Raw genomic sequence first — 15801 nt, 5'->3', positions numbered from 1 at the left:
ATATGATGCAACATTTGCAACAGTTTCCTACTTTTATTTTTTTGCCATCATTCTTGCGACTTGTCGGATGCGGTCCACCACGACTTCCTCTCCTGCGCGAGCAGCATTTATGTCCATCTTTCTCAATTATTCGTTCTATCTGTTCTAATCTCTCTCTTCCACCACAATGTTTTATCCTCTATGCCTCCCTGTAGCATCATGGAAGTTACTCCCTGATGTCTCAAAACATGTTCTATCGTCTTACCCCTTCTTCTAGTTACTGTTGGATATATATTCCTTTCCTCGCTATTTCTCAGGAGAATATCCTCGTTTCTTACTTTACTCGTCCACATAATTATTAGAATCTGTAACACCACATATCAAGCACTTCGATTCTCTTCTTTCCCAGTTTCCCCTCAGTCCACGATTCCTCTCCATACAATGCTGTGTTCCACATGATCCTACATCTACTCTGCAAGTTACACTTAAGAGCTTGGCAGAAGGTTTCTCTACCGTTCATTGTCGAACGGCACGTGGGAAAAACCAACACTTAAGTCTTCCTATGCGTGCTCTGATTTCTCTTATTTTCTTGCGATGATCATATTCTCCCATGTATATGGGAGACAACAAAATATTATCGCATTCGGAGGAGAAGGTTGATGACTGAAATTTCGTAAAAAAATTTCGCTGCGAAGTTGACTGCCACCCAGCTCGCTTACTATATACCGAACACTCTCTTCCCCCTTTCACGATTATGCGAAACGAGCTACCCTTCTGTGAAATTTTTCAGTTCTCATTCATTCTCGTCGAGTAAGGATCCCATACCGTGCAGCAGTATTCCAGAAAAGGGCGGACAAGCGTAGTGTAGACACACTTTTTAGTAGTTTCGTTGCATCTTCTAAGTGTTCTACCAATAAAACGCAGCCTTTAGTTCGCCGTCACCCAACATAATCTACGTGATCGTTCAAATTTAAATTGTTCGTAACTGTAGTCCCTACGCATTTAGTTGAGTTGACAACCTTTAAATCTGAGTTATCGAGTAAATTTAACAGATCCCTTTTAATACTCACATGGATGACAACACAGTTTTTACTGTTTAGAATCAACTGGCACTTTTCGCACCATATAGGTATCTTATCAAATTCATTTTATGCTTCGTATCGATTTTTTGATGGCTTTTAAAAACGTTTAACGACAGCTTCATCTCCAAACAATCTAAGAGGGCTACTCAGATTGTCTCCTAAGTCGTTTACGTAGATTAGAAACAGCAGAGGACGTATAACACTTCTTCTGTTTTATTCGATGACTTTCGGTCAGTTACTACAAACTGTGGCTTCTGTGACAGGAAAGTACGCATCCACTCACACAACTGTGATGATACTCCGAAGACACACCATTTGAGAAGCCGTTTGTGAGGAATGGTATCAAATGCCTTCTGGAAATCTAACAATATGGGACAGATTTGAGTTCCCCTATCGGCAGTACTCATTACTTCGTGTGAACAAAGAGCCAGTTGACTTTGACAAGAACAAAGTTTTTTTTTTTTTAATTCGTGCTGGCATTCTGGAAAATTTTTTCTGGTCTGTGTTTGATATTAGTAGATTTCGTCTAGAGAGAACTATTCTCTTTGTCTATGTTAGCCTACTTCTTATATCCCCCTTGCTTTGTCCTCCTAGTGTTTCTTTGTTTACAAAGAAGCAGAATTGCCCCGAATTTTTATGTTAAGTTTTTTGCTAGTTTTATTTCTGCTACTGCTTCATAGTTTCGCATATCTTCTGTTACTCTCAATCCATATTTTGTGCACAGCGGACTATCATATTCAGGAGCTCGTGTAAATCATCATCTTTTACAGATGACAGCGAACTCGAAGGAAGGAAGGAAGATTGGGTTTAACATCCCAAGGAACATCGAGGTCGTTAGAGATCGAGAACAAGCTCGGATTGTGTCAAGGTTGGGAAAGGAAATCGGCAGTGTCCTTTCGAAGGAACCATTCCGGCATAAGCCCGGAGCGATTTACAGAAATCGCGAAAGACCTAAATCTGGATGGCTGGACGCGGGTTTGAACCGTCGTCCTCCCGAATGTGAGTCCAGAGTGCTAACCACTGTGAGCGAACTCGTCAGCAAATCTCACCACTGATATGCCTTCGCTCTGACTTTTAATCGCATTATTGAAGCTTTGTTTTACATACTTCCTTCTCCGAAACAGGTTGAGGAGAAGAGGAAGAAGACTGCGTCCCTCGCCTTAAGTCCTTTTTAATGCGAGCACTTGAGACTTGGTCTTCTATTCTTACTCTTCCCTCTAGGTTCTTATATATGTTGTGTATCACTTGTCATCCTCTCTCGTGTATACCTGTTATTCATCATCATCATCATCATCATCATCATTTAAGACTGATTATGCCTTTCAGCGTTCAGTCTGGAGCATAGTCCCCCTTATAAAATTCCTCCGTGATCCCCTATTCAGTGCTAACATTGGTGCCTCTTCTGATGTTAAGCCTATTACTTCAAAATCATTCTTAACCGAATCCAGGTACTTTCTCCTTGGTCTACCCCGACTCCTCCTACCCTCTACTGTTGAACTCATGAGTCTCTTGGGTAACCTTGCTTCTGCCATGCGTGTAACATGACCCCACCATCTAAGCCTGTTCGCCCTGACTGCTACATCTATAGAGCTCATTCCCAGTTTTTCTTTGATTTCCTCATTGTGGACACCCTCCTGCCATTGTTCCCATCTACTAGTACCTGCAATCATCCTAGCTACTTTCATATCCGTAACGTCAATCTTATTGATAAGGTAACCTGAATCCACCCAGCTTTCGCTCCCATACAACAAAGTTGGTCGAAAGATTGAACGGTGCACAGATAAATTGGTCTTGGTACTGACTTCCTTCTTGCAGAAGAGAGTAGATCGTAGCTGAGCGCTCACTGCATTAGCTTTGCTACACCTCGCTTCCAGTTCTTTCACTATGTTGCCATCCTGTGAGAATATGCATCCTAAGTACTTGAAACCGTCCACCTGTTCTAACTTTGTTCCTCCTATTTGACACTCAATCCGTTTATATCTCTTTCCCACTGACTTTACTTTCGTTTTGGAGATGCTAATCTTCATACCATAGTCCTTACATTTCTGATCTAGCTCTGAAATATTACTTTGCAAGCTTTCAATCGAATCTGCCATCACAAATAAGTCATCCGCATATGCGAGACTGCTTATTTTGTGTTCACATGTCTCAACTCTGTTATTCTAAGGATCAAAAATATCCAGCAACATTGTTGTTTCCACTATCAAGGGCACCGCCACAACAGCCTCTCTGATGCCATTCACTTGTTTGTGTATGCAGTAATACCAAATTCAATTTTTGCGAGTCCGGAGTGTCTTTGACGTGGAGTAGTGAGTCATTTACGACGATTGAATCAAAACTAACATACGGTCGATAAGAGATATCGACCTAGCGTCTATCTCGTGTCCTATGTTCACCTCTTCCTTAAATCTTCATTGCACAGCCGAATACTTCCGCTATAGCCTGTCCTGCCCAGAATGCTAATGGCTAGGATTTCTGTGTCAGCCAGTTTGAGGGAGAGGCCGATTGAATGTTGCTTTGGTTTCCATAAATCACTCCAAACGATCACATGTCCTTGAAACTAGTCACAGTGACTTCGTTTTGTAAGTCCGTCTCTAGCGACCTAGACATCGAAGAGTCGTCAGGTACTAACCATTTTATCCTCAGTTCGCCATAACCAGGGCTTAATTTCGGCCGCAACGCGTTCCGGCACCTCCCAAATACCCCCTTTGTTTTCTTTTCTTTCACAGTTCAGCACCGGAAAGTTGAAATAGTACACGTGTGTTAAATCACAACGTAATTATAATTTGCCGCCGCGCCAGCACATGTGAACGTGACAACGGGTCGCCAACGTCATGTGACGGACAGGAGGTACTGTGTGTGGTTCTTTGTTTTTTGTTGTTTTTTTTTTTTTTTTTTTTTTTTTTTGAGCTGTTCTAGGTGCTGCAGTCTGGAACGGCGCGACCTCTACGGTCGCAGGTTCGAATCCTGCCTCGGGCATGGATGTGTGTGATGTCCTTAGGTTAGTTAGGTTTGAATAGTTCTAAGTTCTAGGGGACTGATGACCTCACATGTTAAGTCCCATAGTGCTCAGAGCCATTTTTTTGTGTTTTTCTCGTATGTGTACGCACGTACAGTATACCTAAGATAAGTTGAGTGTTATTTCAAAGTTGTGATCGGTACATATCGCCTTTCGTTTACGACTGCCAACAACCTCAGCGATGTAGTAGCAAGGCGACGTCTCATGTTATGTGTGTCAATGAGAAATAACAGTGTAACATGATGTGGGGAGGAAAGGAGAGGAGAGGAGAGGAGAGGAGAGGAGAGGAGAGGAGAGGAGGAAGATTACGGCAGCCTCAGGGTGAGGAGGGGGGAGGGGGGAATATTTTATCTTTATCTTGCTTTGTTATCAACTCAGGCGCGACGCAACGATCAGCTGCTATGGTACAACATGCACACGGAGTTAACGTTCCGTGAAGACGTGGGAAATCGGAATTGTACGAGACCCAGATGGAGCAGGAATCTCTTCATAGTCATTAACCGCTAAATGGCTTGTTGATTAATACTGAACGCACGTTCATGGAGCAGCTACAAAGAAACCGTTCGAACGTTGCGGCTGGCAGCATTTGAAAGCATGATGTCATAGTCACGAAGACTACCGACTTGTGCCAATACGTATGAAGCAGAACTATGGAGCAAAGTGACATTCGTACGGCACCAGGCGGTGGCAGCTGTTGTTTATACTGGTGTTATGTTTCTGATTATAAGATATTATGGTTTAAAAACCTGAATTTCAGAACAGGATTTTCTAAAAACTGATTTCTCTTATCACAAGTCTCTCTCTGTGGCCCGGGGGGGGGGGGGGGGGGGGGGCGAAGTGGTAGAAGGGGGCGCATTCCGTCACCTTAAAGTTTAGAAATTAAGCACTGGTCATAACATCAGCCGACTATAGGTACGATATGAGAGTAATGCGGAATTTAGGTGTGTCCATCGGTGAGAGATTAAATTGGAAGAAACACATTGACGATCTGCTGAAACGTTTGAGTTCAGCTACTTATGCAATAAGGGTCATTGCGAATTTTGGTGATAAACATCTTAGTAAATTACCTTTTTTTTTGGTCATCAGTCTACTGACTGGTTTGATGCGGCCCGCCACGAATTCCTTTCCTGTGCTAACCTCTTCATGTCAGAGTAGCACTTGCAAACTACGTCCTCAATTATTTGCTTGACGTATTTCAATCCCTGTCTTCCTCTACAGTTTTTGCCCTCTACAGCTCCCTCTAGTACCATGGAAGTCATTCCCTCATGTCTTAGCAGATTAAATTAGCTTACTACGCCTATTTTCACTCATTGCTTGCATATGGCATCATATTTTGGGGCAATTCATCACTGAGGAATAAAGTATTTATTGCACAAAAGCGTGTAATCAGAATAATAGCTGGAGTCCACCCAAGATCATCCTGCAGACATTTATTTAAAGCTCTAGGGATATTCACAGTAGCTTCTCAGTATATATACTCTCTTATGAAATTTGTTATTGACAACCACACCGAAATCAAAAGTAATAGCAATGTGCATAACTACAATACTAGGAGAAAGGATGATCTTCACTATTCGAGATTAAATCTAACTTTGGCACACAAAGGGGTGAATTATACTGGCACTAAAGTCTTTGGTCACTTACCAAATAGTATCAAAAGTCTGACAGATAACCAACAAGTATTTAAGAAGAAATTAAAAGAATTTCTGAATGACAACTCCTTCTACTCCATAGAGGAATTTTTAGATATAAATTAAGAAAAAATTAAAAAAAGACAAACAAAAAATTACAAAAAAATTAAAAAAATTTAAAAAGTTGTTATATTAACTTAATTATGTTGTTAAATTAACTTAATTATGTCATGTATTGGACAATTTGACTCGTTCCACATCATCACGAAATGCCGCATTCATGATCCATGGAACTAGTATTAATCTTATCTAATCTAATCTTAGCGTGCGATGTCTGAGAAGAACGGTAGCAAGACGCGGCACGCAGCACCCAGCCGTTGTCCGTGTCCCCTGTGACGTCACCGACGGTGCGTCTGGCACAGTAGCCCTCTGGAATGCTGTCACAGCCCATAATGTGGGCGGCCTCAAAATGTCGCCTCGCCGTGTTTGGCGTGTGCTCTCAGCGTTACCTTGAAGCACCTGACCGCAGATTTCGTTCTACTCGTGGCCTGTCCACTGCGTCCAACTGCGCTGCGCCAGAGACGGGCAGTCCATTTTCGTGGAGATCCATCGTGACGAGTCGGCACGTGCGGAAGCCTATGGTCCGCACTATCTTCCATCTTTCATGGTCGGCGTATATATTGTTACAATGGTTCACACTATCTTCCATCTTTCCCCTTCGGCGTATACACTGTTGCAAAGAAGTTCACCGTAAGAAATCGTGCGTTGAAACCAGACGTTATTCGATCGCCTGCGTCTGCAGCTCGTAGTCTAGTGTTTGGTCAGAGAGCTCAGCGCGTTTGGTCAGAGAGGTGGCTGCTCTCTGTAATAAAAAAGCCGAGTGAAGGGATCAACGATGAACTTCAACGGCTGTCATGTGACGTCGGCCACAATCAAATCCAACGGAAAAAAAGAGTGGTTAGCGTTGATGTCTCCGGATCATGGGGTACCGAGTTCGATTCCCGGCCGAGTCGTGGATTTTCTCGGCCTGTGGACTGGCTGTTTCTATTGTTCTCATCATTTCATCATCGTCTGGGAAAGCGGGGAGACTAGACTTTGAAAATATTGGGAATTTGAACGGGCGGTTAACATGCCGTTGAGCGCCCCGCAAACCAAAATCGTCATCATCACCATCGATGCCCCGTATTTTTTAATTTGTATTAATTTTGAAAGAGCAAGAAATATATGACAGCTGCAGGAAATGTGGGGATCACTGGTAAGCCATATCATACACTAAACGCACGGAAAACTTGAAACGGTGTGATGAGGTCGCAAAATAATCCCCCAGAAGATTGGACAGCACGCAATACTTGAAAAGACGCGATGAGGTCGCAAAATAATCCACCGGAAGTTGGGACAGCACATCAGTTATTGAGATACTTCTCTGCGTAGTACTGATACGTCGTCCATAAAGAGCCCTTTTCAAACTATTCCACACATGTTCGATAGGGTTCATGTCTGGAGAACACGCTGGCCACTCTAGTCGAGCGATGTCGTTATCCTGAGGGAAGTCATTCACAAGATGTGGACGATGGGGACGCGGACTGTCGTCCATGAAGTGGAATGCCTCGCCAATAAGCTGCCGATATGGTTGCACTATCGGTCGGAGGATGACATTGAGGTATCGTACAGCCGTTACGGCGCCTTCCATGACCACCAGCGGTGCATGTCGGCCCCACATAATGCTACCCCAAAACAGCAGGGAACCTCCACCTTGCTGAACTCGCTGGACTTTGTGTCTAAGGCGTTCAGCCTGACCGGGTTGCCTCCAAACACGTCTCCGACGATTGTCTGGTTACAGTCATATGCGACACTCATCGGCGAAGAGAACGTGATGCCAATCCTGAGCGGTCCATTCGACATGTTGTTGGGCCCATATGTACCGCGCTGCATGGTGTCGTGGTTGCAAAGATGGACCTCGCTATGGACGTCGGGACTGAAGTTGCGCATCATGCAGCCTACTGCGCACAGTTTGAGTCGTAACACGACGTCCTGTAGCTGCACGAAAAGCATTATCCAACATAGTGGCGTTTATGTCAGAGTTCCTCCCAGCCATAATCCTTAGGTAGCGGTCATCCACTGCAGTAGTAGCCCTTGGGCGGCCTGCGCGAGGCCTGTCGTCGACAGTTCCTGTCTCTCTGTATCTCCTCCATGTCCGAATAATATCGCTTTGATTCACTCCGAGATGCCTGGACACTTCCGTTATTGAGAGCCCTTCCTGGCAGAAAGTAACAATGCGGACGCAATCGAACTGCGGTACTGACCGTCAAGGCATGGTTGAAACACAGACAACACGAGCCGTATACCTCCTTCCTGGTGGAGTGACTGGAACTGATCGGCTGTCGGACCCCCTACGTCTAATAGGTGCTGCCCATGCATGGATGTTTACATCTTTGGGCGGGTTTAGTGACATCTGTGAACAGTCAAAGGTACTGTGTCTGTGACACACTATCCACAGTCAACCTCCATGTTAAGGAGTTCTGGGAACCGGAGTGATGCAAAACTTTTTTTGATGTGTGTATAAAGGTGCTCTCAAGTCTTAGTAATGATGAAGTAAGAGAAAGGCATCGTGGCGGTATGGAAGTGACCAAATCTGTAGTTTTGGTAACTGGTCTGGGAAGGGTAACAAAGTTAGTAGAAGCGGTACTGAAATAAAAGACAAAGGACCTAAGGAAACGAAAGAGACGGGTTTGAGGAAAGTTAGGACAGTGTTACTGAGTGACATATACGATTCGCAATTGGACAGGAGGGATATCGAAGCCAGTTATAAATGTACCATAATTTTGGGTCAAATGGAGGTTAGTGGGTAGTTTTAGTGAACCGTGGTAATCAGTGACGCTTGCTTCAGGTGTAGACAGGATTTGTCGCAGTGTGTAGTTGCAACTATAAATAAATTAGCTTCTTGCTGCAAGGATGGTTTGCAGTTTCTTTATTGCATTACCGATTTCGGGACCAGCAGGTTCATCTTCGGATTCACTCTGTGCTGTGTAAGTTACAGCTTGCTATCGTCACCGATGATAAAGGAAACAAACTCGTGTCAACGATATCACACAAAGTAGACATCTCAGTGGTCGGCAGCAGACTACGATTCCCATCACGATGAAGAGTTTTAATATCATTGTGAAGTGTTTCACGCTTGTGGGAGAGCCTCCTCAGGGACTGGCAGGAAAGGGGAGGGCGCCGTTGCATGCACCAGCTTTGAGTCGGTTCGTGTGGCGTAAATGGTAGCGCACTGCCCATGGAAAGCAAGGGCACGGCTTAGAATCCTGGTCCGGCTCAGAGTTTTAACTTGTCGTATAGAATGGACACGGTGTATACTCCGCCCAGCATAAACGATTTCCACCACTCTTCTGAAGAATTTTTTGACGTTGTTTGCCTGATACACCGGCCAGCCTGAGTGTGATACTTAGGTTTTATATGACCGTTTCGGCAAATTCTGCGCTGCTTCCAATCTCCGCCTCAGTAATTACGATAAGGAGCAACACATCTCAACAACTATTTTTTTTTCATGCCATCCTGGATGAGATGCGTAAATCTTTTGCTACATATCTCGTGTAAGGTAATTATTCGTTTATGGAAGTACTTTTCCCTTGGTCCCACAAAGTAAACTATGTCCTGAGCAATGAAATTTTGTTGTCTGAACGTTGATTCCTACGGACAAATTGCGTAAAAAAACACTATGCCTCGAACTGTTGTTATTCATTCGTATTAAGGGGGGTAGGACGTCAAACGATTCGACCATCATCAGTTATTTTGCTCCCCAAATAGCAAAACTCCTTTACTACTTTAAGTGTCTCATTTCCTAATCTAATTCCCTCAGCATCACCCGACTTAATTTGACTACATTCCATTGTCCTCGTTTTGCTTTTGTTGATGTTCATCTTATATCTTCCTTTCATAACACTGTCCATTCCGTTCAGCTGCTCTTCCAGGCCCTTTGCTGTCTCTGACAGAATTACAATGTCATCGGCGAACCTCAAAGTTTTTATTTCTTCTCCATGGATTTTAATACCTACTCCGAATTTTTCTTTTGTTTCCTTTACTGCTTGCTCAATATACAGATTGAATAACATCAGGGAGAGGCTACAACCCTGTCCCACTCCCTTACCAACCACTGCTTCCCTTTCATGCCCCTCGACTCTTACAACAACCACCTGGTTGCTGTACAAATTGTAAATAGCCTTTCGCTCCATGTATTTTACCCCTGCCACCTTCAGAATTTGAAAGAGAGTATTCCAGTCAACATTGTCAAAAGCTTTCTCTAAGTCTACAAATGCTAGAAACGTAGGTTTGCCTTTCCTTAATCTATTTTCTAAGTTAAATCGTAGGGTCAGTATTGTCTCACGTGTTCCAACATTTCTACGGAATCCAAACTGATCTTCCCCGAGGTCGGCTTCTACCAGTTTTTCCATTCGTCTGTACAGAATTCGTGTTAGTATTTTGCAGCCGTGGTTTATTAAACTGATGGTTCGGTAATTTTCACATCTGTCAACACCTGCTTTCTTTCGGATTGGAATTATTATATTCTTCTTGAATACCTAACCGTATCTATCATAAAAGCGTCAGTACTGGTCATGAAAGGGCGTTAATCCTGAACAGCTGTCCCACGGGCGTGATGCTGGCATCTTTGAAACATTTCTTGGTCAATGAAATTGAGGCCTGACCTCTTTACACACTTACCTTTCTCCCGGACGTTTTGTCGCTGCCGTCATTCTGTTTAGATAAACGCAGGGAGTTCAGCCGGTTTGGAAATGACGCCTCATACTCCTAACGGGAAGATGTGCAACAGTACAACGCACAGAGCGCTGATGACCCAACAAAATCCGGGTTACACAAGGGTCCGTTCCGCGCTCCGCACTTGAGTCACGCTGGAACACGGGCCTCGGTTGAGAGGAACCCATTTCGCTTACACCGGCGACCTTGGCATTATGAAGTTCATAATCAAGTGCTTTACAAATTACACCTCTGTAGATAATACAGCGCTCATTTCCCACCATCAATTTCTGCTTACGATGTTTTCTTTATTGTCTGTCATGCTAGACGTTTTCGGCACCGCTACACACTTAATGATGATGAAAATAATGTTTTTTGTTTCGCTGAGCTCCCGAATGACCGTGAGAGTGTAAGCTAATAGGTCATGGATTAAGGCACTCCATAAACGAGTCGAGACTCTTACGAAATTCAGATGAATAAACAATTTAAAAAGTACGATAGTATACACAACAAGTAACAAAATACAAACAGTGAGCCAAAATAAAGCATTTCAGCTTTTAGATTTGAAACTCGTGCGCTTATCATTCACATATTTTTCTTCTACTGAAAGCCTGTTCAAGCTAGAATCTGCAGAACAGTATAAACCAATCCGTACAATGTTTAAGAAAGTGTCATCCTAGTAAAAATCGTTTCTCTGTCTGGTAAATCGGCTGCAGTGCTGGTGGTGGACGAAATTTGCAACACCAGTATTTGGCCGGCAAGGCGAGGTCTCCATTGTATGACTATTCTGAAATTAACAACTAACTGCATGGCAGAGGTTTCATCGTACCACTTTCAAGCTGTTTTTCAGCCGTTCCACTGTCTAACGGCGCACGGAATAAAAGAATACAGAAATCTTCCCATGCGAGCTCTGGTTTCTCTTATTTCATTACGATGTCCGTTTCCTCGTATACAGGTGGGCGTCAACAAAATATTTTCGCATTTTTAAGGGAAAGTTGGCGGCTGAGATTTCTCGCCGCAACCAGAAACGACTTTGTTTTAAAGTTTGCAGCCCAAACCAACGTATCACATCCGTGACACTCTTCCCCCTGCTCCACGACAATACAAACCCAGCTACACTTCTTTGGATTCTCTCAGTCTTATGCGTCAATCCTTTCTGAAACAGACCACATACCGCGCAGCAGTGCTGCAGACGAGATCGGACAAACGTAGTGTAGGCAGTCTCTTCATCAGACCTGTTTTATCTTGTAAGTGTTCCGCCAATAAAACGCAGTCTTTGATTTGCTTTCCCCACAACATTCTCTATGTGAGATTTCCAATTTAACTTGTTCGTAACTGTAGCCCCTAAGTAATTAGTTGAATTGACAGGGTTTAGGTTTGTGTGATTTACCGTGTAAGCGAAATTTTACCGATTTCTTTTAGAATACATGTGAATGAGTTCACACTTTTCATTATTTAGATTCAAATGGTTCAAAAGGCTCTGAGCACTATGGGACTTCACATCTGAGGTCATCAGTCGCCTAGAACTTAGAACTACTTAAACCTAACTAACCTAAGGACATCACACACATCCATGCCCGAGGCAGGATTCGAACCTGCGACCGTAGCGGTCGCGCGGTTCCAGACTGTAGCGGTCTAGATTATTTAGATTCAATTGCCACTTTACGTACCATACAGATATTTTGTCCCAGTCATCCTGCAATTGATTTTGATCTTCTAATGACTTTACTAGACGGTAAATGACAGTCCCATCTGCAAAATATCTAAGAGGGCTGCTCAGAATGTCTCCTAAATTGCTTATGTATACGAAGTGTTCCAATAAAAAGTACGAATGTCTTAACAACCAAACGGTTTGAAAGTTGCGTATTCGCTGTTAGATATCGTAGTGAGACATGTAGGGACGCGAAGCACCTCCTCATAACAAATTCAAAGCTGCGTCCTCAGCAGACGAGTTGATGCTCACCCACCGCGTTGTCCGAGGTCCGATACTCATCGAATTCTTGGAAGACAGGAAAACTATTCACATTGGCGTGCACTGCGATTCACTCCGAAGCCTACCTACGCAAGTCCACCAAGAATCATCCGCCACTGAGCGAGGTGGCGCAGTGGTTAGCACACTGGCCTAGCATTTGGGAGGACAGCTGTTCAAACCTGCGTCCGGCCATTCTGATTTAGGTTTTCCGTGATTTCCATAAAATCGCTTCAGGTAAATGGGGTGGTTCCTTTGAAAGGGCACGGCCGATTTCCTTCCCCATCCCTCCCTAATTCGATGGGACTGTTTGGTCTCCTACCGCAAATCAACCAACCAACAAATGACCTGGGTTGTTCACGGAGAGAAGTGATTCTGCTCCAAGATAACGCGCGTCCACACGTCTCCACGGCCACATAAAGCGAAATGGCCAACTCCAGATGGAACATCCGCGTGTATGATGCACTAAAAAAGTCTCAAAAGGAAGCGCTTAAACTAGACGACCAACTGCAGGGCACAGTGGAAGAGTGACTCCTGTCACAGCCACAGCAATTCTGGCAACAGGGAATGGATCAAATGGCTCTGAGCACTATGGGACTTAACATCTGAGGTCATCAGTCCCCTAGAACTTAGAACTACTTAAACCTAACTAACCTAAGGACAACACACACATCCATGCCCGAGGCAGGATTCGAACCTGCGACCGCAGCGGTCGCGCGGTTCCAGACTGTAGCGCCTAGAACCGCTCGGCCACACCGGCCGGCGGTAACAGGGAATCCTTAGGCTTGTGAAACAGAGGGATAGTTGTGCTCACGCTGCTGGTGACTACTTTCAAATAAAGATTTCAATTAGACTCATAGTGTTGTTTCGCACCTTTTCTTTTGAACACCCCTTACAGATTAGAAACAGCAGAGGACCTACAATACTTCCTTGGCGATCGCCAAGTATCACTTCTGTTTTACTTAATGACTTTCCGTCAATTACTACCAACTGTGATCTTTCCGACTGGAAATCACTAATCCAATCGATAAACTAAACGGCTTAGACACGCAATTTCATTAGAAGTCTCTTGTGAGAAACGACGTGAGAAGCCTTTTGAAAATCTAGAAATATGGAATCAATTTGCGATCTCCTGTCGGTAGCACTCAGTACTTTGTAAGAGTAAGGAGCTAGTTGTGTTTCAGAAGATCGATATTTTCTGAATCTTTGCTGACTGTGCGTCAACAGATCGTTTTCCTCGAGGTAATTGGTTCAAATGGCTCTGAGCACTATGGGACTTAACAGATGAGGTCATCAGTCCCCTAGAACTTAGAACTACTTAAACCTAACTAACCTAAGGACATCACACACATCCATGCCCGAGGCAGGATTCGAACCTGCGACCGCAGCGGTCGCGCGGTTCCAGACTGTAGCGCCTAGAACCGCTCGGCCACCCCGGCCGGCTCGAGGTAATTCCTGGTGTTCGAACACAGTATATGCTTCAAAATCCTACTGCAAATCGACGTCAGTGATACGGGCCTGTAATTCGTCGTATTATTCCTACTTCATTTCCTGAGTATTGCCGTGACCCGCGCAACTTTCTAGTCGTTCGGTACAGATCTTTCGTCGGGCGAACGGGTGTATATGATTACGTACGGAGCACACTCTGAAACGAATACAATCTGGGCCAGAGGCTTTGCCTTTATTAAGTGGTTTAAGCTGCTTTGCTACACCGAGGACGTCTACTAAGTTGCTGATGTAGGTTACAGTTTTTAATTAGAATTCTGCAATATTTACTTCGTCTTGTTTGGTGAAGGAATTTCAGAAAACCACATCTAGTCCTCTACTTTAGTGGCACTGTCATTAGCTACATTACCATCGCTGCTGCGCGGTGAAAGTATTGGTTGCGTCTTCTCGCTGGTGTACATTTTTCACGAAAGACCAGAATCTCTTTGGATTTTCTGCCAAATTTTGAGACACAGTTTCGTTGTAGAAATTATTTAAAGCATCTCACACTGAAGTTCGTACTAAATTTCGAGCTTCTGTGAAACTTCGCCATCTCGGGGATTTTACGTTCTTTTAAATTTCGGCTGCTTCTGCAATTCGTTTTGCGTACGATGGGAGTCAGTTCTATCTGTTATTATTTTTTGGAATAAATGTCTCCGTGTTGTCGATACTATTTCCTTGAATTTAAGCCACATCTGATATACGCTTGCGTAGTTAGTTCGGAGGCAATGAAAGCTGTCTCTTAGGAAGGCGTCACGCGAGTTTTTATATGCTTTTATTTTTGGTGGGTATCGATGTTATGGCATTAGGTTTCACTACAACGACCTTGTGGTCACTAATCCCTGTACTCGTAATAATTCTCTCTATTTGCTCGGAATTATTTGTTGCTAAGAGGTCAAGTACGTTTTCGCAACAATTCACAATTCGAGTGGGCTCCTGGACTGGTTGTTCAAAATAATTTTCGGAGAAAGCATGTAGTACGATTTCGAACGATGTTTTATGCCCACCACCGACTATAAACATGTATTTTAGCCAACGTACCGAGGGTGTATTGATGTTAGCGCCAGGCATTGTATGAGCTGGGTACCTACTTGAAATGAGCCGGGAGTTCTCGTGCGGTGTAGAAGTGGTGTGCCCTGTGGACGAAAGGTTGCAACGCTACTGGTGGCTCGTGAACATTAAATAATGAGAAGTTGATCGCCACTTGGGATCAATTTATTGCTCCTGACCCGTCAGGGGCCAGTACACGACATTAATGTTGTATGTGACTGATCTGTACGTGGTAGATTAGTTTGACAAAGACAATTCAGTGAAGGGTTTGTAACAATAGAATTTAACGAGTCGATTTACAGAGTAAAGAATATACTAAAAATGTGGCCCCTTAAGGTACGACGTAAGCTACAACCACAGAATTTAAAAAATTATTCAAATCGGGCACAACTTGCTCTGAACGTAGTAAAAAGACAAGAAATCAAATGATTAAGACCAAGCAGTGTGTGCGCAGCAAGTACGAAAATGCAAAACAAAGGAATTGAGCTATACACCTACTATTTAAACTGAACAAATTCCTAAAGTTCAGTCGTTTACTGAAGACTTTATACGGCAACAAATTCACTTTGGCAAAAGTTCAGTCACCGATAGCTATATTGTCACTCACATGTCAAACTGGTACACACGGAAATATTTCGGGCAGGGGGACCGCGCCTATATGTCATTACCGCTTTCATCCAGATTTATGGTGTATGTAAATTTTGACCAGAAATTAAAGTTAGAGATGTGGGGGCTCCAGGTGGCCAAGCGATTAGAAAAAAAGGCATTATTGGCACAGATCGGGTGAGACATGAACCTTTAGTGTTGGTGTGGTATCCAACCAGCCATTGGCGC

General features: G+C 43.8%; 1 protein-coding gene across 1 annotated transcript in view; it reads right to left on the bottom strand.

Moving 5' to 3' along the window:
- The window catches only part of LOC124788343 (mannose-binding protein C-like), an 816639-nt gene that overhangs the window by 547315 nt on the left and 253523 nt on the right, over positions 1 to 15801 (bottom strand). The window lies entirely within an intron of this gene.

This window comes from Schistocerca piceifrons, chromosome 3, assembly GCF_021461385.2.
Source record: "Schistocerca piceifrons isolate TAMUIC-IGC-003096 chromosome 3, iqSchPice1.1, whole genome shotgun sequence".
NCBI classification, from domain to species: domain Eukaryota; kingdom Metazoa; phylum Arthropoda; class Insecta; order Orthoptera; family Acrididae; genus Schistocerca; species Schistocerca piceifrons.
Note: the sequence above shows the minus strand (reverse complement) of the source record. Positions and strands in the feature narration are given on the sequence as shown.